Source organism: Amblyraja radiata, chromosome 2 (assembly GCF_010909765.2).
Source record: "Amblyraja radiata isolate CabotCenter1 chromosome 2, sAmbRad1.1.pri, whole genome shotgun sequence".
NCBI lineage: Eukaryota > Metazoa > Chordata > Chondrichthyes > Rajiformes > Rajidae > Amblyraja > Amblyraja radiata.
Window position 1 is genome coordinate 104,726,418 of NC_045957.1, and position 16,010 is coordinate 104,742,427.

General features: G+C 41.3%; 1 protein-coding gene and 1 long non-coding RNA gene across 3 annotated transcripts in view; one reads left to right on the plus strand and one right to left on the minus strand.

Moving 5' to 3' along the window:
• znf804b (zinc finger protein 804B) overlaps positions 1–16,010 on the plus strand; it is a 477,554-nt gene that overhangs the window by 392,449 nt on the left and 69,095 nt on the right. The window lies entirely within an intron of this gene.
• Positions 11,840–16,010, minus strand: part of LOC116966467 — a 7,921-nt gene continuing 3,750 nt past the window's right edge. Inside the window, exons 2-4 of the long non-coding RNA XR_004410033.1 lie at positions 15,939–15,944; positions 13,012–13,015; positions 11,840–11,850 (exon numbers count right to left, since the gene is read on the minus strand). This is a non-coding gene — a long non-coding RNA (uncharacterized LOC116966467). The remainder of the gene's footprint in view (positions 11,851–13,011; positions 13,016–15,938; positions 15,945–16,010) is intronic.

Consider the following 16,010-nt stretch of genomic DNA (forward strand, 5'->3'; position numbering starts at 1 on the left):
CTCAGCGGGACAGGCAGCATCTCTGGAGGGAAGGAATGGGTGACGTTTCTGGTTGAGACCCTTCTTCAGACTGGTTAGAGATAACGGAAACGAGAGATATAGACGATGATGTGGAGAGATAAAGAACAATGAATAAAAGATATGCAAAAAAGTAACAATGATAAAGGAAACAGGCCATTGCTAGCTGTTTGTGGGGTGAAAACGAGAAGCTAGTACGACTTGGGTGGGGGAGGGATAGAGAGAGAGGGAATGCTGGGGCTACCTGAAGTGAGAGAAATCAAATATTATACCACTGGGCTGTAAGCTGCCCAAGCAAAATAAGAGATGCGGTTCCTCCAATTTTTGTTTATCCTCATTCTGACAATGGAGGAAACCTAGGACAGAAAGGTCTGTGTAGGAATGGGAAGGATAATTAGAGTGTCCAGCAACAGGGAGATCAGGTGGGTTCAGGTGGGCTGAGCGAAGGTGTTCCGCGAAACGATCACCCAGTCTGCGTTTGGTCTCGCCGATGTATAAGAGTCCACATCTTGAACAACGCATACAGTAGATGAGGTTGGAGGAGGTGCAAGTGAACCTCTGTTTAACCTGAAAGGACTGTCGGGGTCCCTGGACAGAGTCGGGGTCCCTGGACAGAGTCGAGAGAGGAGGAATAGCATCTGGTGTTGCATCTATTGCAGTTGCAGGGGAAGGTTTCTGGGGAGGGGATGGTTTGGGTGGGAAGGGATACGTTAACCAGGGAGTTCCGTCTCTGCGGAAAGCGGAAAGGGGTGGAGATGGGAAAATGTGGCTAGTGGTGGGATCCCGTTGCAGGTGGCGGAAATTTCGGAGGATTATGTGTTGTATGCGACGGCTGATGGGGGTGGAAGGTAAGGACTAGGGGACTCTTGTCTATTGTGACTAGAGGAGGAGCAAAGTTGGAGCTGCAGGGTACCGAGGAGACACAAGTGAGGGGGGACGGATAGGATGGAGTCGAGTTACATGGAAATCATTTCCGTGGGACAGGAGCAGGCAGGAACATTGGGTCTGCCAGGGCAGATGTGTTTATGGATTTTGGGGAGAAGGTAAAACTTATTCTCAATTGCTAAAAAGTCAAGTACTCTATCCAAATAAATTTTAAGACCAGAGTATTGGTAGAATAAATTAAGGGGGAACTATATCACTCGCAAAATGATTAGAGGCAGTGGTTATGTTCTTTATTCATGTCTTTCCTCCACAAGTAGTCAAACATTAATATTGTATTTGCTCTTCAGGACACATATTTACAGCATTTAATTAGACCATGGAATTTAACCACACTGCATTTAACAATAAATCTATGAAACATGAATGCAGATCTTTGTATTCTACCTGTGATTATTTTTTTTGATATCAAGGGACGACTTACAGTCACTGAACTAATGGTTTTTCAAATCTTCAGTTAGTTTAATCATTGAATGCTTGTACATTACGGTGTACTCAGAATCTTTCAGATTCCCATGGTGGGTGAACATTACTTTGTTCCTACATTCATTAAACCCTGCAAGTGGTCATACATTAGCTAAAAAAAAGGAATATAAATGAGACAAAACACCAAGACAGAAGCGCAGGCTTGGCGATCGCTTCGCCCAACACCTCCGCTCAGTTCGCAATAACCAACCTGATCTCCCGGTTTCTCAGCACTTCAACTCCCCTTCCCATTCCAAATCCAACCTTTCTGTCCTGGGCCTCCTCCATTGCCAGAGTGAGGCCCAGCGCAAATTGGAGGAACAGCACCTCATATTTTGCTTGGGTAGTTTACACCCCAGCGGTATGAACATTGACTTCTCCAATTTCAGATAGTCCTTGCTTTCTCCCTCCTTCCCCTCTCCCTTCCCAGTTCTCCCACAAGCCTACTGTCTCCGCCTCTTCCTTTCTCCCCCCCCCCCCCCCCCGACATCAGTCTGAAGACGGGTCTCGACCTGAAACTTCGCCTATTCTTTCTCTTTATATATACTGAGTTTCTCCAGCATTTTTGTTTACCTTCGATATTTCCAGCATCTGCAGTTCTTTCTTAAAGAAAAAATAATCATAATCACTTATTTATTACAACACAGAAGGGGGATATTTGGCCCATCAGATGCATGCCGACTCCTAGCAAAGTAATCCTATCATTTCCACTTCTTGAAAACCTGTAATATATTCTGCCTCACATGTCCATCAAATCCCATTTGGCATCTGCTGCTCCAAGAAGTAATTTACATAATTCAATGAACCTAAAATTAATGCTACTGCAAAGCTATGCTGAAAGTCAATTTAAACAGTGAAACTGGGAGAAAAGTCGAAAATTATTCCAATGTATAAAATTTCAAAAAAGGAAAAGTCAAATATTCTACATTACAACCAAGTCTGCAGTTTAAAAAAAAATCTTACTGGGTGTAAAATATTTTTAATATACTCAGCAGGTTATGAAATGCACTATATAAATGTAAATTCTTAACAATCAATGATGTGGCATAGACTGGATACTGACAAAAAAGAATGTTAAACCTCAGAGACATTAAAAGCACCAATTTTTCATAGACAGATTACATTTTCAAAGAGGAATATAGCAACACGTTATAATTAGTCTAACTGATAACAATAGTAATAAATATGCACCGATAAAGAAGCACCGATGCAAAGAATGGTGATAAAGGCACATTAAACGAGACATTTAAAACAGTGAAGCAGATGGTTGGCATCTAATGCTGCCAAATCAGAATTAAAGGGTGCTCTTCTAAAAAAGATGTGAGGAGGAAGTTCTTCAGTCAGAGGGTAGTTAATCTGTGAAACTCATTGCCACAGAAGGCTGTGGAGGCCAGGTCAATGGATATTTTTAAGGCAGAGATAGACAAGCTGTTGTTTAGAACGGATGTCAAGGGTTATGGGGAGAAGGCAGGAAAATGAGATTAGATGGCAGAGATCAGCCATGATTGAATGGCGGAGTAGACGCGATGGGCCTAATTGCCTAATTCTACTCCTAACTTCTGAATTTATGAAGGTGTTCAGGGCAGCAGTGGGGACATGGCCACGGACTGCATCATCCAGGTGCCAGTTTGCAAACCACTAAATGGGGATTTGATTGTTTAGTTTAGTTTAGTTTAGAGATGTAGTGTGGAAACAGGCCCTTCAGCCCATCGAGTTTGCTCCGACCACTGATACCCGTACACTTAGCACTAGCCTACACTAGGAACACTTTATCACCTTTACCAAAACCAATTAACCTACAAACCTGCACATGCTTGGAGTGTGGGAGGAAAATGGAGCACCCGGGGAAAACCCACACGGTCACGGGGAGAATGTACAAGCTCCGTACAGACTCATAGTCAGGATGGAACCCGGGTCTCTGTTGCTGTAATGCAGCAACTCCACTGCTGCGCCACTGTGCTGCCCTGTTGTTCTCAACAACGTGGCCACTAAAGGCTAAAACAGCGGTAGGGTGCAGTCAGGTTGTGGAGCTGCGGGTGGGAGGACATAGGAAAGATGACCTACAATCCAGCCCAATAGTATAGGTGGTGCGCAGGTCTTTGAGATTAGTTTTGAATTGCTCTGCATCTCTCAGACTGCAACTCAGTGTTGGGTGACTTAAAGAAGAGTTCACTATCATATAATTTTCCATTTAACTTGACTGTGATACCTCCCCAGTTACAAAACATGCCCAAAATAACACATAATCAATATGCATATCTGTTTCTTGAGCCTTGATGTCAGTTCTTGGTTTCCTGGGGTACACTTCATTCTATGTATTTAATTATTCACTCAGTTTTCATTGATTTTTTCCCTTTTTTCATCTTCCAGCACTTCTGAATTTGTAAGCATAGAGAATTAGAGCTCAGAAAGAGAGAAATCATATTATCTCTGACAAAGACATCGCACTAGTATTGACTAGAAGTTAAAAATAAATAAAGGTTTGACAATGCATTGTTTAAATATATTAAAACGCAGTTTATAAAAGAAAATTAGTTCAGATGGCAGAAGAGGAACTCAAATGGTATGCAGCACTAAACTGGAATATTTAGATATTGCCTTTAAACTTGATGAAGCATTTTCAGATGCGCATATGGTCAGAAACGGAGAATTTAAAGGACACAGAAGGATACTAAAAAATTGACTTGTCTACGTTGATCTTTTATCATCAGCTTTGAAATAGGAACCCTTAAGGTGAAATGCAAGGCCTAAAAAGAGAGATTACATAATACATTAATACATTTTTCCCACAGTATATTTCCAGAAAATGTTTTGTAATAAACCAGGGAAGTCCTTGCAAAAGACAGACACAAAAAGCTTGAGTAACTCAGCGGGACAGGCAGCATCTCTGGAGAGAAGGAATGGGTGAAGTTTCAGGTCGAGACCCTGCTTCAGTCTGAAATACCACCCATTCCTTCGCTCCAGAGATGCTGCCTGTCCTGCTAAGTTACTCCAGCTTTTTGTGTCTATCTTCAGTTTAAACCAGCATCTGCAGTCCCTTCCTACACAAGTCCTTGCAAAAGTTTGTCTTGCACTTTTCTGAATGCATTGATTACAGATATTTTTGAGTGGCAATGGCTGAACATTTACCCTGACTATTGAGGTACTCCACAATGAAAGTTCCGCATTAAAAAAAAACATTTTCATTCAAGAATAGAAGGATTCCAGAGTGGAAAAGTCATGCAACTACGCAAACAAACGCTCTCCACTCAACTAGAAATTCAGATTTTAGAGCATGTTATTGTGTAACACTGAATCATTGTCTTATTTCAGCAACAGGCACTAAACACAGTTCAATACAGAACTCTACAACAACACCAAAGATGCCACATCTGTCCCATCTGTCTGCACACGATACCTATCCACCCATCCCCTGCGTTTGTCTGATTGTCGGAATCCCCTTTAAACATGGCTATTGTATCTGCTACTACTATCTTACCAGGCACCACCTTCCAGGCAGGGGTGGAAAACCCGGGGGGGCCAGAGGGGACAAGTCCCCCCCATGTTTTGAGAGGTGGGCGACATCCCCGCCAGGTTAACCTGCCTGGGCTTGCGGGAAATATGGCCAGCGTGGAGAAGCAGCGCTGGTATCCCGTCAGTCCAGACAGGGCTGTAGTTAACCCGGTGAGACAGGCAGTTGAGCTGTATTTGGCGCTGGATTGAGCCTCCGAAGCCTCGCGCACGTGTGTGAGTGTGCGCATGCGCGCGCGGCCGCCAAAAAATTGTGTCGCCCGTCCCCTCCATGTTTTGATAGCGAGTTCCGTTCTTGCTTCCAGGTACTTAGCACTCTCTTTGCAATAAACTTGCCTTGCGAATGGTCTTCAAACTATTCCCTCTTACCTTAAACCTATTCCTTCCATTATTTGACAATTTCACCCTGAGAAAAAAGCTCTGTAATATCTACCCTCCCTATGCCTGTCATAAGTTTATGTACAGTTGTCAGGTCGGCCCACAACCTTCGATTCTCCAGAGAAAACAATCAGGTCTGTCCTACTTCTCTTCTTAACTAATACACCCTAATACAAACATTGTTGCATCGGAGAATCAAAGCGCAGTTCATTATATACCAGTTTTCTGGTCTATATTATTGTCCAGTTTACTTTTCCAACTGAAAAAAATAGTCCCTTGTAAAATAAACATCATGTGCAGTGGTGTGGGTCTGATGCGAAGATCATGAAATCAAAGCATACCGTAACATTTGTAAAATTAAAATCAATAAATGTAATTTATTTGTTCAGATAAAACAATGTTTCTAAAATATGTCAGGAAAAGAAAAACAAATATGTCTATTTTTGTCATAAAGTCATAAGTGATAGGAGCAGAATTAGGCCATTCAGCCCATCTACTCCGCCATTCAATCATGGCTGATCTAACTCTCCTTCCTAACCCAATTCTGCTGCCTCCCCCCCATAACCTCTGACATCCTGAGCCAATGCCTGAGTCCAGCTCAATGCCATCTAAAATGTTGACTCTTATGCCTTCAGACTTGGTCCAACAAGTCATCCTACTACAAAAAGAATCACTAAGATATAAGAGAAGAGCCATCTGTCTGTTTTGGGTAAAAAGGATGCTGGTTAATGCTGAAGATACACACAAAATGCTGGAATAACTCAGTGGGTCCCAGTGAGTTTCATTGTCTGTAACTCATTTAAACCTAGCCCACAGCTAACTATGGCCTGTTTCCATTTTCATCATTACTCTTTTACATTTCTTTTATTCATTTGTTTTATATCTCTTTATATCATCATCTATATCTTTCGTTTCCCTTTCCCCTGACTCTCGGTCTGAAGGTTTTGACCTGATACGTCATCTATTCCTTTTCTCCATAGATGCTGTCTGACCCGCTGAGTTACTCCTGCTTTTTGAGTCAACCATTCCCATTTGTCAGTTGTGTGCTTACCCAATAACAACTGCTTCCAATGTATCCAATAACATTCTAATTTGCTTTACTCCAATTTAGTACCTTTCTGCGAGACTAGACTTATCATGCAAAACAATTTTAAAACTTACGGAGTTGTGAAATGCTCTTCCACCAAAGTGACCTACTAGTGACCTAGCCAGGCTCATTTCCCAACAGAAGGTCATGTGTGTGTTCCCTTCTCAGGTTGTACTATCCACATACTGTTTCAAGAAGCACTCATAGATACACCAAACATATTCTGACTCGTCTAAGCCTATGGCACTGAGGAAGTCCCGGTCAATGTAGGGGTACTTAAAGTCACCCACGAAGACAACCAAGTCTAACAAGGTGGCAAACCACATAGTGAATGGTAGGGCTTTGGGAAGTGTTGTAGACCAGAGGTATCTAGGAGTGCAAGTACATTGTTCCTTAAAAGTGGCGTCACAAGTAAGTAGGGTGGTCAAAAAGGCTTTAGGCACATTTTCCTTCATCAGTTTAGAAGTTGGGAGATCATGTTACAATTATGTAAGACAATGGTGAGGCCACATTTAGAGTATTGAGCAGTTTTGGTCACCAAGTGTGCGTGTTATTGAGTAGAATAGAATTTCTGTTTTGTTGATGTTTTTCTCTCATAGACAAGCCACATTTCCTTCCTTCCACTCACTTGAGGAGTTGGGTGACGTACTACAACGACAAGGCTAAGATGTCTGTCTTCCTACTTAAGGCATCATACAATGTCACCCATAGTCCACGTAGCCGACATAGATTTTCTTTGGTTGTCACTCTATATTTTAATGAGTATATGGATAGTGGTGACAAATTTTATAAATGAGTAGTGCACTGCATTCAGTTTTCAAGATTCAAAGATTCAGGTCTATCAATAGTAAAGTGACGGCACTGCTATTAGCGTCAAAGAAACCTGTTACAAAAATCCAGTAATTATCCATGGCATGGCTTTCACTTTGCCTGATGTTAATTACTTTCTGAAATTGCTACAGGCAATCTCTGCTACCCAGCAACAGTGATGTTACCAGTTTAGCTGAATGGTCAATCAGATTGTGTAGGAAGGAACTGCAGATGCTGGTTTAAACCAAAGATAGACACAAAATGCTGGAGTAACTTAGCGGGACTGGCAGCATCACTGGAGAGAAGGAATGGGTGACGGGTCACGACCCTCTCACAGACAATTTCTGATTTTATCACTTCAGGCTGTCTGCCCTCCAAAGCCTCCAACTTTATCTTTCCCCAGCCCGCACGGCCCAGTTTTACCTTCCCCGCTCACTCTGCAGCAACCCCAACATTATCATCAAACCCGCTGACAAGGGAGGTGCTGTGGTAGTCTCATGAGCTGACCTCTACCCCACTGAGGCCAAGCACCAACTCACGGACACCTCCTCCTACTTATCCTTCAACCATGATCCCACAGATGAGCACCAGGCCATAATCTCACAGACCATTTCTAAGTTTATCACTTCCAGCTGTCTGCCCTCCAAAGACTCCAACCTTATCGTTCCCCAGCCTCGCATGGCCCAGTTTTACCTTCTCCATTGCCTCCGCATCCGTGCCTTTTTCTATGGGAAGGAGTCGTCACCACCCAGTGGTGGCCCCTTCTCCTGTCTCCACTGGTCCCCCTCCTCTTGGACTCCCCGAGACAGCCTCCAACCCTTTTTATTGCTAATGGCCGGTGTTTGCCTGTCAGCCCACTCGGCCCAGTTTTACCTTCCCCGCTCACTCTGCAGCAACCCCAACATTATCATCAAACCCGCTGACAAGGGAGGTGCCGTGGTAGTCCGGCGAGCTGACCCCTACCACGCTGAGGCCAGGCGACAACTCTTGGACACCTCCTCCTACTTATTCTTGGACCATGATCCCACAGATGATCACCAGGCCATAATCTCACGGACCATTTCTGATTTCATCACTTCCGGCTGTCGGCCCTCCAATGCCTCCAACCTCAGGCCCGCACGGCCCAGTTTTTACCTTCTCCCCAAAATCCATCAACACAATTGCCCTGGTGAATCAGATTGTTGTATTCTTAAAGACAATAAATCAGAAAATAGTGAGCGGGTTTATTGGTTCTTTTTTATGAAAGAACAGAAAGTAAAATGTATCTATTTTATATATGTATAAAATGTATATATTTAAGTATCAATTGAGGTTTTACCATGGTTATTAAAATTGAGATTACCAAATATAAATTAGTTTTTCAGAACCAGAGAGGTTGTTCGAGTAATTATTGATAATTTCTCTAAAATATCTCTGTCAACATTGCTTAACCTTTCCAAGGCTTATCACAGAGAGCACGTCAAAAGTTCATATCATTTGGATGAAGGGAGGGGATATTTGTCAAGACTTTAATAGCAAACTCATTGATTGCAGCTGCGAAATTCTGCATTTCTTTGTGTATTCTCAAGCTTTAACTGTTATCTGATTGATGGTGGGGAGCATTGACAGGTTCACCATCAGTGTGAACACAATACCTAGACCAAAATCTTATAATGTGCATTGCATTAAATATATAGGCTAACTAGCAAGCTTGTAATTCCTATACAGTGTGGCTGTCTGATGGCTTGTAGTGGTGTAGCATGAATGAACTCTTGAAGGTAAGAATAAATATAGAGCTTTTGTGAAAGCAACAATACAGTCACCATTACAGGAGACAAAGGTGACCTAGATACAATCGTCTCTCTAGATTCTAAAGTACTCAGTCCATCTCCCCTATCAGGAAGCATTGGATTTTACAGTCATTGCCCTTTTGCTTCACGGTGCATGTGTGAATTATATATTATGAGACTCATATCATTATATATTTTTTTAATTATTGGTTACACGATTGTCAGTGGTGTTGCTGTGAATTCAGCTGTGTGTTTTCATTACATTATATCAGAAACAATTAATATTCCTGATGCAAATATACTTCTTGGTTACTAATATATTCCAACCTGTAATATTCATATCAGTCATTATAAGTAGAAAAATATGTAGAACACAAAATCCAGCTTCTTGCTGGAAAGTTACAATTACTGAGCTAGTGTTAGGACCTTGAAAATAACCTGAACTGACAGTTGTAAGCCTTTCTTATAGTCAGCAGGAAAGTGAAATGGACTGAAACATTGTTTAGCTGAAGTTTACTTAATTTTGTTCAAAACCTTTATTCAAGCGAAGCTTAGGAATGGATACGTAATTTACACATGCCATATGATATAGAATGGGTCATTTGGCCCAATCCATCCTTTGCAGCATTAATGTTCCACTGGAGCCTACAAATGTAATTTAGAAGAAATCCCCATCAAAACTGAGTACATTATTTTTTTACATAACTATTAGTGAGGGTTAATTAATTCCTTAATTTCCAACGTATAAAGAACAAATATAGTTAAACATCTAGGTCTTTACAGGCAATTGCAACTCAGGGTTATTTTTGAATCCTTAGTGTAATTAGAAAATAGAAAGACTGATTCTGAAGTTCGATTCACTTTACACCAGTCATTTTTTTCTCTTACGGGCAGAAGTAAAATTCTCGCGATCTGAGACGTCACCTATTCCTTTTCTCCAGAGATGCTGCCTGACCCACTGAGTTACTCCAGCCTTTTGTGTCTGTCCTCAGTCAATTTTGGAGGTTAAACCTCGGTACAGTGAAAAGCTTTTGTTTGTGTGCTGACCAGTCACAGACAAGATTATACATGATTACAGTCAAGTGGTCCACTGTACACAGATAAACCATAAAGGGATGTATAAAAGAGGACAGAATAAAATATTTGCAGAGGATACAATATTGGTTGGCATTGTGGGAGAGAGCCTTAGACTGTAGGAAGATGTAGATAACGGTCATCGGTAAAAGCAAAAGCCAGAGAATTGTGAGCCAATGTATTGTGGATCCATAATGGCATGATGCAGCAGGATATTGAATGGTGTGAGGGAACAGAAGATGTTGAAATATACATCTACAGAAGTAGCAGCACAGATCAATAAGGTGGTTAAAAAGCACACAGGGTCATATAATCAAGAATTCCAGAATGGTTACAGCCCAAAAGGAAGCCATTGGCAGATCTTGATGATACACAATCGCTACCAGAGGAACCCATGAGTTCCACCCATTGGTCCATTCTCCACAGGTAGATAGACACAAAATGCTGGAGTATCTCAGCGGGACAGGCAGCATCTCTGGAGAGAAGGAATGGGTGATGTTTTCGGGTCGAGACCCTTCTTCTTTAAACTTTCGCACAACTTAAAAACTGGCTGACATGTAGTTGCTGGGCATAACCTTAGACAGTGAAGTCAAAAGCCATCTTAACAGTATTTGGATGTTGGCTTGAATCGCGACCTGCAGACCTGGTGTAGCAGAGAGATAATAGGCTGAATGGCCTTATGCCATTGAAAAATACTCTATGATCTTGCTCGGTGATTGTTGAAGGAAGCCCTTACATTATCCTCTGGATTGACAAATCTGATTAATTTTTAGAGAACATGGATGCACACACACGGACATTTAGTTTAGTCCTTATCCCACAATCGTTAGCATTTCCTGCTCCTAGGATGGGAAAGGAGGTCTTCTGCAGTCATGTCAATGCTAAAACGGTTCTGGCCACCAGAGCCACTCAGATGTTTCCCAATTCCCTGCAGGGAGAACACTCTCCAGGGAGTTACTCAACCGAGTCTGGAACTAGAGAAGACTGACCCTCCCTCTGTTCAGCTCCTGCATCAACAGCATTTTTACATCTTTTAGAGGAGTTTTTTTGCTGGAGTAGAAGTCATGATGAACTTCAGTAACCAGATGCAGCAGGTACCAATACTGTCATCATTGAAGGAATAATATGGTGTTAATCAATAGACAGTAACAGGGATTGATTTTGTTTGTGTTTTCTCTAAGGAGTATGCCCAGTGTGGCACTCCTCCACCTGAGAACAGCCTTTAATAAGATTGGCTTATATTTAAATCTATTTTAACTTCAGATGGCTCAAAGGGTATAAAACATACATTTTCACCAACAAGCTAACCTTATTCAAATTTAGGAAGTTAGTTACGTAAATAGCTGAACTCAGGGCCCTTGCTTATGCTGGCCCAAATGTTGGGAGTGCACTTTGTGTCCAGCAAGCTGACAGTTCTTGAAGACAATCTACAGAATGCAACCATTTTGCATTTTAAGCATTTTTGAAAGGCAACAATATTTATCAGTAAAGAAAGGACACAAAGTGCTGGAGTAAAACCCTGTCCTACGGTACGAGTTCATTCCAAGAGTTCTCCCGAGTTTGCCCTGATTCGAACTCGGAGATTTACGGTAATGGCCACTCGTCGGTACTCTGGGCTCTCGTGGACATTTTTCATCATGTTGAAAAATCTTCACGAGTCTTCCCATGCTTACCTGCCGTTACCGAGTCTTCCTGAGTACCTGCCGTTAAGAGATGTCCCCGAGCTCCGACGTACCCGCTTACGTTCATTCTCCGTGCTTACCACGAGTTTGATTTTTTTTTAAACTCGGGAGAGCTCTTGGAATGAACTCGTACGTGGGACAGGGCTATTATCAGCGGGTCAGGCGGCATCTCTGGAGAACATGGATAGGTGATGTTTCGGGTCAGAGATTCTGCCTGTCCCGCTGAGGTACTCCAGCACTTTGTGTCCTTCTTTGCAAACCAGCATCTGTAGTTATTTGTTTTCTAATATTTTTCAGTATCCTCAAGGACTAACAAAGGATGTAGGGACATCCTAAATGTAAGGGGAAGAAAACAGTGTGTGAACAGTACCAGATGCGTGTTTTGATTATTACTGATCCAAGGTGCAGATACCCTGATCTGGCATTCCAGGATCACGTTCTACAAGATGGTTGTCCACTTTGCTTGGTTTAAGTGGCAACCAGATTCAGTATTGTGTGTAGTATCTTAAAGACTCAAGCTCAAAACTAGCAAGGTAACACTTCACGACAGTTCTTAGTAATGGTTCAAGATAAAAGAGAAAAAGAAACTAAGCCACAAAATCTTATTGGGCAACATGGCCAATCAATCCAAACTTTGACACAATAATACTTTCAGGACCAAGAATTAAGGTGACTGTCCAAAAAAACAGAAGTGAATCCTGAAGTGCATTTCCACAGGTAGTAGTGGAGGCAGATTCATTTGGAAGATTCTGAAGGGAATGGCTAAGTACTCAAAATGAACGACTACAGAATCTGCGGAAAGGGTGTTGAATTGATGACAACAAACTAGAGATGGTTGAAAGCTTCAAGTTCTGAGGAGGAAATATCACCAGCAACTTGTCTTGGATCAATCATATCGAAGCAATGGCCAAGAAAGTACACCACACCTTTGTTTCCTTAGAAGGCTTAGGAAGTTGGGCATGGTCCCCCAACTACTCTCGCCAACTTCAACAGATATGCAGTAGAAAGCAGTGGTAGACAAGGCCAACAGCATAATCAAGGACGAGTCTCATCTTAGAAGCTCCATCTTCTCCTCTAGATGCTCCCCTTTTCTCCCCTGTTTCCACACTTCTGTACAAGAGGGTACAGAAGTGTGGAAACACATGCCCCCAGATTCAGGGACAATTTTCCTCCCAGCTGTATCAGGCAACTGAAAATTCTATCGGCACCAGAGAATGGTCCTGACCTACCATCTACCTCATTGGAGACCATTGGACTTTCATTTATCAGACTTTACTGGACTTTATCTTGCCCTAAACATTATCCCCTTTATCCTGTATCAGTACACTGTGGATCGCATAGTCTTTTCGCTGACTGGATGGCCACAATTAAAAATGTTTTTCACTGTTCCTCAGTACACTTGACAATAATAACTATACTGAACTAAACTAAAGTGGTACTGGCAGGATTATTCTTGCATAGATCCAGTACTGACTTGGTGGGCCAAATTATCTATTTTTATGCTATAAACTTTCCATGCCAATTAGTGCACCAATCTTTTGAAATTTAATTTTAGTGCATGCGTATGGCATGTATTCCAGTTGCTGTGGCAGATGGCTATCTATAAAGCTCTCTTGATGCATAATCATTATAACACATCACAGCAGGCACAGTAACATAGTGATTAGTTAGTGGACTAAATCCAGAAAACAGGACCTTCAATTTAGGGAATTGAAATTAAAGTAATTAAATAAATCTGAAATTTAAAAAAAAACTGGTATTAGTGATGGTGATGAATTTACGATTTGGTGTAGCAGATGGGGCTTCTATGACAATGTCCTTCAGGGAAGCAGATCCACCATTCTGACATTTTCTGTGAGTGTTGACCCAATAAAATGCTTGACTCTTAACTGGCTCCTCAATTGAAGAGCAATAAGTAATGTAAAATAAAAATGCAGTAACGTTTGCACGTCATGAAAAATTTTATGTAATCCTTCAAATGATTTGCATTTCAATTATATTTTTCTCCTGCACTATTATATTTTTCTCCTCTAAACTCAGCAGGTTCACAAGAAACTGGGTAAATGTTTGAAAAAGGTGAATTAAAAGTGTGGTGGCTAAAGGTAGTGGTGGAAGGATGTATTGTGATTGGTAGTTTATGACAGTGATGTATCACAGTGATTGGTGTTGGGTCCATTATTATTTGTGATCATATTAATGACTTGGATGTAAATATAGGAGATGATCAGCAATTATGCAGATGGCACAAAATAGCAGTGCCGTGGATAAAAGAGAAGGTGCATAAGGCTACAGAAGGAAACAGGTGGAAAGTTGAGAAGAATGTTGACATTTTTTATTTAAATCCCAACAAGAGTAAGATGAAGGAATTTGGTGAATGAAATAAGAGATGCATATATAATTAAATGATAGGGTGATAAGGAATGTGTGATGACAGAGGTATCTTGGGATTCAGGTCCATAGTTTCCGTCGATAGGTGATGCAGAAAGCATAAGGGTTAATGGTTTTATGCAAAGATAATTTACAATATATCAAAGCATGAAAGACCATCATCCTCCTCATAGTGTCCATGCAGCACAACAAGCATCTTAAGGGGTTGGACAGGCTAGATGCAGGAAGATTGTTCCCGATGTTGGGGGAAGTCCAGAACAAGGGGTCACAGTTTAAGGATTAGGGGGAAATCTTTTAGGGACCGAGATGAGAAAAACATTTTTCACACAGAGAGTGGTGAATCTCTGGAATTCTCTGCCACAGAATGTAGTTGAGGCCAGTTCATTGGCTATATTTAAGAGGGAGTTAGATGTGGCCCTTGTGGCTAAAGGATCAGGGGTTATGGGTAGAAGGCAGGTACAGGATACTGAGTTGGATGTCAGCCATGATCATATTGAAGGGCGGTGCAGGCTCGAAGGGCCGAATGGCCTACTCCTGCACCTATTTTCTATGTTTCTATGTTTCTATCTGCCCAATCTTAAACCTAATCCCAAAAACATACCATCCCTGAGTACAATCAAGGTATACAAGTACAAAGAAAATAAATAGCAAAGTGTAAGATATAGTGTTATGCCCCACAAATCCCTTCCAAGTGCCCACAAAATACACCACCAACTCTGCCGTAATATGCTATAAATGTGCCTCCATGCACCACATTGCAACTTAAATACAAATTGTTGCCGCTAGATAGCCTGAATAATGTGCTCTCCAAAGCCAAATTTCATAGCTCTAATATTTTACAACATAGAGATTTTTTTTATTATTGTGCTTTTGCTGCTATGGTGAAAGAGCTGTTTCATTTTATTCTGCTACCCCATTTCTCATCTCTTTTCCATCTTACCTTTTTTTCCAGATATCTTTTTTCGCCAGATAATCTTTTTTCCAACATTGTGATGGATCTCTTTCCATCTATGCTGTAGAGCATTTTATTTTCTAACAAATTGCAATAAATGTCTTTGTTTTTAAATCCCAGTCATTCTGATGCTTTGACCTTAAATTTATGCTACCTAGTATGCATTCGTTGATCAGTGTAAATAGTTTCTTCCCAATTGCCATAAAAATCTCTTTTAGCGTTTAACCACCACCAGATGTCTTCTGGATAGAGTGCTAGTTTAATTGGATCTCCACATTAATGAAAATCTCATATCACTGATGACCATTGTAGAGACTTCCTTTATATTCTCATCATATCTGTCAGGGGTTAATGAAAGAGAAAGTGAAAATGTCCTTAGGATACTGCATAATTTATCAAGATCTTGATGTATATTTATACTTTTGTTTTCCTGCACAACTAAATTATTTAGGTTAATCATATATTGAAAAAAACATAAGAAAACTTTGACATCATCTACTCCTTACACTGTCTCGGGAAATGAAATAATCCAATTGAGATTCTTTTCACCCACAGTCATACCCTCTTTTTCACTGTCATATTTGGCAGATGATACAAAGTTTAAATGCACTTTTAGACTTTAGACTTTAGAGATACAATATGAAAACAGGCCCTTCGGCCCACCAAGTCCCCGCCGACCAGCGATCACCTTGTACACTAACACGACCCTACACACTAGGTACAATTTACAGAAGACAATTAACCTACTAAACCTGTATGTCTTTGGAATGTGGGAGGAAACCAGAGCACCCGGAGAAAGCCAATGCGGTCACAGGGAGAACATACAAACTCCATACAGACAGCACTCGAGGTCAGGATCAAACCCAGGTCTCTGGCACTGTATATACCACCAGATTCAGAAACAGCTTCTTCCCGCAGTTATCAGACTGCTGAAT